Source organism: Equus przewalskii, chromosome 31, assembly GCF_037783145.1.
Source record: "Equus przewalskii isolate Varuska chromosome 31, EquPr2, whole genome shotgun sequence".
NCBI lineage: Eukaryota > Metazoa > Chordata > Mammalia > Perissodactyla > Equidae > Equus > Equus przewalskii.
This window is the reverse complement of record NC_091861.1, coordinates 3336354-3346872: the sequence shown is the minus strand read 5'-3', so window position 1 is coordinate 3346872 and position 10519 is coordinate 3336354. Positions and strand designations below refer to the sequence as shown.

Sequence of the window (10519 nt, the reverse complement as noted above, 5' to 3'; positions counted from 1 at the left end):
AATTCACGGAGAAGATAATTAGCAGCCACGTTAACTCATCAATTTCCCACTTCAGAGTTAACACTTTGCCCTCATAGGATCGGCCTTAGCTCATCATAGAAATATTTGAAGATCATGTGGTAGAAAATGAAGAACATCTTGAGGTGCCAGAAAAGTAAGGAAACACCCCCCAAAAAATGGGAGCGTCTCATAAAAACACAAGGACCAAACCGAATGGCCGAATTTAGACCAAACCGAGTCACAAAATAAATATTAGGGATTTCAACACATAGAATAAAACAAATATTCATAATTCCATACTGTTATAAATAAATAATAAAATAACCAAATAAATGGGGGGAAAGAAACAACTTTTCTTTACAGTAGAATTCCAATTAATATACGTATGTATGAGGAAATATGTGTATATTAATGTATTAGGGAAGAAAAAATAGAGAATCACCATTAAGCAAATACCACGATAATAACTGTTGCAGATAAAACCCACCATGGAGGGAAAAATTAGTGAGTGAAAGTTTGAGAATAAGATTTGCAGAGTTTCAACATATCTCCCCAAGATACGTCCTAACTACAAGGGGAGAAAGAGTAAGTTCACAGCAGAGAAACCTGGCAGGCTCCAACTTAACCAAATGACCAAGGTGAACATCATTGCTAATAAGATAAAGACAGCATGAACCATCCTGGCGCACCGAAAAGAACTCCAGCTCATTTCTGTGCTGTTCATTCCAAAAATGCATAACTTCATTCCAACCATGAAAAAATATCAGAAGAATCCAATCGAGGAACACCCTGTACAATAACTGATCAATACTCTGTAAGAATATCAAGGTCATAAAAGCTAAGGAAGAATTGAGAAGCTGTTACAGACTAGAAGAGACTAGAGAGAGTTGACAACTAAATGCAATTTGGGACGTCAGATAGGATCCTGAAACAGCTGAAGGATAATAGTGGACAAAACAGTGAGATTTGAGATTTGAGAAAAAGACTTTAGTTAGTAATATTGTACCAATGTTAACTTCCTGTTCTTGATCATCGTACCATGGTTATATAAGATGTTAACATTAGGGGAAGCAGGGTAAGAGATATAATGAAATTTTTGTACTATTTTCCCAACTTTTCTGTGTCTAAAATAGTTCAAAATAGGGAGCCGGCCCCATGGCCGAGTGGTTAAGTTCGCATGCTCCACTTCTGCGGCCCAGGGTTTCCCTGGCCCACATCCTGGGCGCGCACACAGCACCACTCATCAGGCCACAGTGAGGCGGCGTCCCACATTCCACAACTAGAAGGACCTACAACTAAAGTATACAACTATATACTGGGGGGACATGGGGAGTAAAAAAGCAGGGGCAAAAAAAAAAAAAGATTGGCAACAGTTGTTAGTTCAGGTGCCAATCTTAAAAAAAAGTAAAAAAATAAAAAATAAAACAGTTCAAAATAAAAAGCTTAATAAAAATAGTGATGGTCAGTGAGGCAAACACTAGGATGCTGGTAAAATAGCTGGAAAAATGGACTGAAGTTAGATGAGAGGAAGACTTTGATCAATTTTTCAGTTCAAAAAATTGAGAAATAGAAAAGTTCCATGATTTAACCAAAGCAACCTAGACACAAATACCCTGGTTTTCAGCTCAGGTTTAACTACTATGATCCTGTGACAGGGAGAGTTATATAGAATGAGGAAATATTACATGATATATTTACTGTGGCTTAGTTTTTGTGCCTATAAAATTAGGATGATTTTCTGGAATACATGTTCATTTATGATTGGGGAGTGTTGAAAGGATAGTCAATATCAATAAAATTACATGTAACAATTATGAAAGTATGAAGTCAAACATTGCTAAAGTTACAATCAGAATACTCAAAGACAATAGTGTTAAGTGTATGTGGGGGGTGGGCTTTTTATTTGGGGAAAATATCACAAAATTCCCAGAAACTGGGATCTTACTATTCTCATCACAAGGTTGTAAGTAATACAGAAAAATTGCCTTTGGAAAGTGTTTGATCACTAAGAAGAGAAAACGGCAACAAAATTTTCTCCCTTAATAATCAAAGTCCTTTAAGACTTCAAGGAAATACAAAAGAAATAACTAGAGAATTTAAAAGAACAGAAGTGACTGATAATGTGGAATCTTGTCCAGATGATCTAGACAGCTTCATAACAAGAAAAATGCAATGTACTAGAAATTTAGACGTATTAAAAATGATTATCATTCTGTCTAGAATGTAGTGAATTACTCATTCATGTATTGAAAAATTACCATTGCATTACACAGATGGGTTGTCTCCAGTCCTGGCTACACATAAAAGTCACTTGGGAAGCTTTTTACAAAAAAATGCCACTGCCTGGTCCTTCCCTCAGAAATTCTGATTTAACTCAAGAAGGATGGAGTCAGACATTGATATATTTTAAAAGTTTCCAAAGAGATTCCAATGTGCTGCCCCTCTCCCCACCTGCCAGGGTGAGAATCACTGTTACACACTATTTCAGTTGCTTTTTGTTCAAATATATCTGTAATTTGATATACAAGATAAATATTGTAATCAAAAGCCACATTTTGGCAAGGTATACTGTAATTCAGTCCCTGAAGAATTATTCTTGGGCTTTAATAAAAAAGGATGCCAAAAAATATGCTAACTAAATTGAATCAAAATAATTATAAGTATAAACTTGACTGAAAGATGATTAAAATTAGAATTTAGTTTATCATAATCTCATCCCAGTAGAATGAAAGTTTATCCTATTTCATTTAAGATTATATTGGTATAAAAAGTGGTCAGTTTAAATATCCCCCCAAAAAAGAAGACTACAGAGTGTAAATCTAAACCTGTATTTTTATTTTGTGTCTACTCTTATATAAAACAGAACCTTATATAGTTACCTAATCCAAAATCAAGAGTTCATCAATTCTATCGGTAATTTTCTTGATTAATGCATCAATGATTAAAAAAACAAAGAAACAATTTTCTACTGAATTACTTGCTTATAAAGCACTTCTCACCTTGTAAAAATCGTGGAATGTGTTTGGAATGGCTTTAACTAGAATTAACACATCTGTAGCTACTGTTGTGAGAAAGTGACTATTTCCATCCTCCTTGCTGGTGGGTTTGATGATCGCAAGAACACACAAGTTCCCTTTAAAGAAGCCTTTTCCATCCTCCCTGTACACGGGATAGAATCTGGTTGATGGGATACATCAATCTGGCTTGATCCACAGAATTCTGGGTGGTGGTTTTCTCAGCACTTCAGTCTGCGATACAAAATTAAAGTCCTGTAAGCGAGTCTCTGACTGGGAAGGCAGCTGACTTTCTGCTACTGAGTAGGCACAGCCTAAATAGCAGCCTTTTCCTTTCATTCTTGGTTTCTGCAAAAAATTTTAGAGGATAGCAATTGAGATCAAGGCTCTTCATTTCGATGACCTAAAGACGTTGGATCTGTTGTACTGTTTAAATCAGCAAAATATTCTTTCAAATATGTACTTGGTAAGGCGTAGAACTCAAAGAAAGAAAAAGCTCATTGTATTCCAAAAAATGTGTTATACCTCAATAAGCTGAAATTAAAAGAAAAATGTGGTCTGACAATAGAGTCTTTGGTTACACACTATACACTCCAATCTTCAACTCCTGACAGTTGAGCGCCCATCAACCGCGTGCTCCAGGCTCTCTGAGGAACAGAAACTCCAGAACAGGTAAGACCCCTCTCCGTAGGTCACTTCACTGCTCCTCACTTCAGCACCCTCAGCTTAAAATACAATGTGCCCTATTTCTTGCCAAATCTAAACTCTGCATGACATTCATTCTTGCTTCTTCTGGGACGTTACTCCCTCCAGCACCCTTTCTCTTGTATCTGTGGTCTCTTTTCAAATCTATTTCTCTGTCAATAAAATGTTCAAGTTCTAACATCTTAAAAAAGAAGGGAAGGAAGGAGGGAGAAAGAAAGGGAGGAAGGAAGAAGGAATGAATGAGGGGGAGGGAGGGAAAAAGAGAGGGAGGGAAGAAGGGCAGGAGAGAGGAGGAAATGAAAATAAACGAATGAAACTTCCCTGGACTCGCTTTGTCTCTGACGATAGCCCTGCCTTTTTCCTTTGTTTCCAAATACTTGAAAGAGCCTAAGGGAAAAGCTGATAGATTTGACAACTCCATAAAAAATGAAAAATTCCTACATTCTGCAACCTAGCTACAATGCAAACAAAAAACTGGGAAAAAATATTTACATAAAATATGTCAAAGGGTAAATAAATTTGACATATACAAAGCTCATTCAAATTGATGGGAAAACACTAAACTCCGATAGAAAAATGAACAAAGTTCAGAAACAAAAAATTTATGGAAAAACAGATTAATAAATGCACAAAAAAATAGTACAGTAGCAATCAGAGAAATTCAAACTAAAACAATGAGGTAACTTTAAAAAAGAAACCTGTTAGTTCAGCAAGTTTTTGAAACAATGCTGTTTGCTGAAAGTATCCTCATGCAATTGCTACTAGGAGCATTAATCTGTACTTGTTGGAAAAGAGTTTTGTAATACAGCCAGTCCTCGTTATTTGCAGATTCTGTATTTGCTCATTCACGTACTGGCTAAAATGTATTTGTAATCCCAAAATCAACGCTTCCTGGTGCTTCCCCCGACCCCGTGTGTGGATATGGCACAAAGGTGAAAATCTTGGGTTGCTTGAGGCACGTTCCCTGCTGAGGTCAAACAAGGTGAGCTCTGCCTTCCTGTTTCAGCTCTCATTCTGTAAACAAGCGGCCTTTCCACGGTATAGGTAGTGCCACATTTGTCTTATTTTTGTGCCTATTGTTGGTGACTTCGCTGTTTAAACGGCCCCGGAATACAGGGCTGCAGCGCGGCCTGCTGTTCCTCAGCACAAGAAAGTTCTGCCAAAGTCCACGTGCTGGACAAGCTTTGTTCAGGGGTGAGCATACTGCTTTTGGCTGAGTTCAAAGTCAATGAATCGACAACATATATTAAACAAGGTGTTTTTAAACAGAAACACACACAAAAGGTTACAGGTTGATTAGTGGATGAAAATGTGATGTCTAGAGGCTAGCAAGATCCTAACCTTGTAGGATCTGCTCAGGGCCACGGATTCCCTCCGAGAGCCTCCGGAAGGACAAGTGACACTGATTTGGGACTCCTGACTTCCAGACTTGGGGAAGGATAACTTTGTGTGGTCTTAAGCCACTCAATTTGTGGTACTTTGTTACTGCTGCCATAGGAACCTAATCCAGGCATACGTAAAGGGCTAAGAAATGGAGACCAAGTCGCCTTGCTGTAGAGCATGCAGTGAAGATTTGGAAGATTGGCCCTGAGTGAACATCCATGCCCATCCTCTGTTTTTCAATATGTGGGACGCCTGCCCCAGCATGGCTTGATAAGCAGTGCGTATTTCTGCCCCTGGGATCCGAACCGGCGAACCACAGCCTGACGAAGCAGAAAGCGCGAACTTAACCACTACACCACTGGGCCAGCCCCCCAAAACATGCATTTTTAATAAAAAATTAAGTACTGACTTTCATTTATCAAGGAAGTTAAAGGATGAACATGCAACTTGCTGAAAATATTTGTTCACATTTCACGTACCCACCGGGGATATCACTGACTATGTGAAAACAGAAGGCACAAATCTGCTGGAGAAGCTTCAGCATCTATTTCAAAAACGAACAGTTACTTTAAGAGACAGTGCTGGAAGATGACAGGTTGAAATATGCAGCTACAGAAAGTGCATCTGCATTTCCATATCCCTCTGTGAAGCATGACTTTTTAATTTCGGTTCAATGCCTACTCTACTAAAAGAATTTCATTGTTTCTGCTTGCAAGTTTTCTTGAGTATGTACAAAAAGTGAAGCTACAACAGGTGTCATTATACATTTTTCTAAACTCGTAGAAGGTACACCACCAAGAGTGAACCCTAGTGTAAACTACGGCCTCTGAGTGATGATGATGTGTCAGTGTAGGATCATCGAATGTAACAAATGTACCATTTGGTGGGGATGTTATAATGGGGGAGAGTGGGGGAGTGGGGGGGCAGGGGATATATGGGAAATTTCTGTAACTCCCACTCAGTTTTCCTGTGAACCTAAAACTGCTCTAAAAAAGTGGTCTTTAAAAAAAAGTGAAGCCACAATGTTGGATTCATTAACAGAAGAAGAGTGAAATCTTTGTATCAGTCATCAAGATGTTTCAAATAGAAAATCAGTTTCCAATAATAATTGGAAGTTCCTTTTGTTGAGATTTGGAGGTAAAAGAGAATCACCAATACAATTGTAAATGCTACTGAAAAGTCCACCATTGAAGATAAAATTATTTGATCTTGAAGTAATATGGATACCTATTTTGGTGGAACACAGTGTTGTGGTTCTTATTTTCACTAAATTAAGAAGCCTGTGAAGGAAAAGTATACTTGAAACCGGTTGTGACCCAGACACAATTCAAACAAGCCGTGCTATTTTCTCAATTGAAATAGATGTCCTTGTCAAAATGCTTATTTTTATATACAACATCAGGGTAACAGAAAAAAAAATTTTGTGATTATCACATTGAAAAAAAGTTGGCACACACATTTGCTCAAGCTTTTAAAGAATTACTCCATACATCATCCTCTGTGTCCTACAGTGGAATTGAACTTTTCGTGAACACATCTTCGAAATTTTCATTGCATTTTGTTCACTATTATCTTGTGTAGTAGGCTCACTACTGGCTGCCAAAGATATCTAGGTCCTAATGCCTAGAACTTGTGAACGTTACTTTATACAGCAACAAAGGACTTTGCAGATCTGTTTAAATTGAGGATCTTGTTTTGGCCAGCTTGTCCTGGATTATCCAGTTGGGTCCTAAATGCAGTCACGTGTATCTTTGTTCTTCTAAGAGAGGCAGAGGGAAATTTGACACAGGCAGAAGAGGAAGAGGCATTGTGACCATGGGATTAGAGATGAGAGTGATGCAGCCAGAGGCCAAGGGTTGCTGGCAACCACCAGAAGCTGAAAGAGCGAGAAAAGATTCTGCCCTAGTCTCCAGAGGGGCATGGCAGAGGGGCATGGCCCTGTGGACACTTGACTTCGGCCCAGTGAAACAGATTTCAGACTTCTGGCCTCCAGAACTGCAGGAGAATAAATTCTGTGTTTTAAGCCACCAAATGTGCAGTAATTTGTTACAGCAGCCACAGGAAACTAGTACAGGTGGAAATCTTCAATCAGGTATTTGATGAATAGAGCACCAACGACTTCAAGACTTTAGCTTTTTCATCTGAATTGCAAGGATTGAAAACAAAGCTTGCAGACACTGAAATCTGTCCCAAGAAAACAGGAGAACTAAGCAAATTAAATGATGACAGCTCAAATTACGCATGATTTAACCTGGAGTATCTCAACTTTGGAGAAAAAATGCTTCGGTGAAATTCCTACTTAAATTTTAGCAAATTTAAAGTCTGCTTTGGAAGAAAATGAATTGAGAAATCCTATTATTTTGCAGCATTTAAATATGGAAACAAATCATGAATAAAAACAACCAAGTTGACAAGTTTTGTTTTTCAAAAATATTTGTCAAATGAAGTTAGCCTGAATGGAGGCAAAAGAGAGAGACTATTGGGTTAAAATATTTACATACGTCAATACAAAAAAAAATAGCATTGAAAGCATCTTTCATTTAGCAGAATTTGCTCTGAGCTCATGAAATACACCAGCAGCTGTAGAGACTAATCGCTCAACTAAAAATATTACCCAGTCATGCACTGCAGAGCAACATTTTAGTTAACAACAGACCGCAAGTATGACAGGGGTTCTGTAAGATTACCATCATCTAGCCAGACGTGTAGTATGCTATACCATCTAGGTTTGTCTAAGTACAACGTATGATATTCACACAATGATGAAATTGCCTAATGAAGCTTTTCTCAGAATGTAGCCCGTCACTAAGCAACACACAACTGTAGTCTACAGCGCGTCAACTGAAAATGTCAAAATTTCACATTTACTAACCATAAATGCAATTTTAAAGAAGATTACAGGCAACTTCATGGAAAAATTGAAAACAAGATCCTGTTGAAAAAAAAAATACATTCTTTAGAAAAATACAAGTGACACTTTATTACGGATAGATAATAATAAGAAACTGAACAAATTATCTGAACATGTCCCAAAAGTAATTATTCTGCTTCTGTTAATATTTATGTTCAATCAGTTTTAAAAATTTTCCTTTTTAATGTACACAGACATACTTAAGATTTCATTATTTTGGAGAAACTTCTGTGTGTGTGTGTGTGTGAGAGGAAGATTGGCCCTGAGCTAACATCTGTTGCCAACTCTCCTATTTTTGCTTGAGGAAGACTGTTACTGAGCTAACATCTGTGCCAGTCTTCCTCTATTTTACGTGGGACGCTGCCACAGCATGGCTTGACGAGTGGTGCTAGGTCCATACCCAGACCAGAACCAGCAAAAACCCTGGGCCGCCAAAGTGGAGCGCATGAAATTAACCATTACGCCACTGAGCTGGCCCCAGAGAAGATTCCATTTTTGAAATTAGCTTTTGAGTAGCACTACTTGTAGGTCCAACAATATAATAAAAACAATTTTTTGGTCAATAAACATTTCAAAAATCAAACAATTTTAACTATTTTAGCACCGTCTTTCATTCTACAAAGTGTTCCAGTTTGGGATGATAAATCACACCGATGAGATTTCCTTCAAGAAACTTGAAGGAAAGAACAGCCTAATCCAATTTACCTGAGTCTCATCGTTTTAAAATCTGTTCAGCATTTGGCCTTTTTGCCCATTCTCTTCAGGGAATGAAACTGAGACAGCTAACTGAGGCAGGCGCTGTGCTGGGTACTTCATATATACATGTGAATTTGGAATATAAGTCTGAAATATGTATCAGTTGCTCTACTTTAAGGATAAGGAATTGAGTTTAGACATACAGCAGTGGCCAGAAACGTAACTAGTAGGCAGCAGGGGCAGAATTGAACTCACCGGATCTACCAGCTTCTCCCTCTCCGCCCTTTGTGTCTAGAGCATGAGCCGCTCCAATTGAACCTCCATGACCACGTCTATCTCCTTCAGTGGTTACCTCTCATTTTCCTTCTGCCTCTTCCTTGGTCATTCTCTTTCACAGCTTCAAATCTCACCTCTGTTTAAGTGTCTTGACATGATGGATAGCCCTGAGTTACTGATGAAAACATGTAGCTCTCAAGAACTCTAAATTCTTTTACCCGATTGAGGCAAAATTAAGCACACTTGAAGACAGCTTCTTAAAGAGGAGGCTCATCTACTAGAGTGTAATGTTTGATACAGGAAATCTATTTCATTCCCCCTATCCCTTAATCCTAGGGACAGAGGGCTTCTCCTTCTCAGGTTTCAAGGCTTGAGTAGATGTTTGATGCTAACACGGCAGATGAATGAAATGAGCTCTTTTGGTATTCATCTTAGCATCCCCTAGGCTGGGATCCATCCCACAGTCTTCTGGGGAAAGCCCCAAAGAGCAGAGTGAAGTGTCAGCAGGCGTCTCCAGGACCATCAGAAGATACCCACACAGTGGCCTCAGATGCCTGGCTCCACACTGGTGTTTTGTGATCTCAATGCTCTGCTTCCTGACATCACAAACAGGGGACAATAATCAGCAGCTTCTTTCTCCTCACCCAGATGGCAGGTAGTAGCAGCTCCAGGTCAGTTGCTCAAAAGCCAGTTGCTAAATGGCCAATTTAAATGAATGTGCTTTAAAAAAAACCCAGACTAGTCATGTGCTGTGTAACGAAGTTTCCTTCAATGACAAACCACATATGACAGTGGTCCCATCAGAGTAATAACATACAGCCTAGGCGTGCAGTAGGCTATGCCATCTAGGTCTGTGTAAGCACACACTCTGATGTTTGCACGACAAAATCATCTAATAACTCATTTCTCAGAATGTATCCCTGTCGTTAAGTGACACATGACTGTAATTCGCTTTAGTTTACCAGTTTTAATCTTATCCTTATTTTTGGAAAACATTAAACTTGTCTCTTCCAGATTTCTTGCTGCCGTAGTTACAGACCAAAAGGACAGTGAAGAGAAAGGTATGGCATTGCCATATTCAACAGCATGATCTTTAAAATGTTTGAGTATGAAATATTCTCATAATTTTTATAAATAGATATTTTTTCCATCAACCAAACTAGACAGTTAAATGAGTAAATTTGACCTGTGGCTTTCTATGAATTTCCCTGCCGCTTCTGTGTGTCAAGCTGAGGGTAGTTTCAGACTTACATGAGTTCCTAAGTCCCATAACTTTCTTCCTCTGAAGTGTGTTGGCTCAAGAAAGCCTCTTGTCCTTCTACATGTTTGCTCACAGGGACTGAAGGATTGTTTTTGTGTCCATCTTAAACATATTTACCTGATGTTTTTCCAAGTCCTTGACTCTCTTCATGTTTATCCAGCACGAATCTTTGGATATATTGCTGAGAACAGGTCATTCCAAGGTATGAGCACTGTGATCAATCAATGTTTCATTAAAACTTCTCTGTTCATGCTCACATCTAAGACACCTTGT

The 10519-nt window shown here is 38.5% G+C and overlaps 1 long non-coding RNA gene across 1 annotated transcript; it reads right to left on the bottom strand.

Annotated features, from left to right (window-relative positions):
* Positions 1–2818: 2818 nt before the first annotated feature.
* On the bottom strand, positions 2819–9527 carry LOC139080645 (uncharacterized). Its single transcript, XR_011535318.1, has 2 exons — positions 8965–9527; positions 2819–3362 (listed from the first exon to the last, which is right to left on the bottom strand). It is a non-coding gene; the product is annotated as an uncharacterized lncRNA (long non-coding RNA).
* Between the last annotated feature and the right edge of the window lie 992 nt (positions 9528–10519).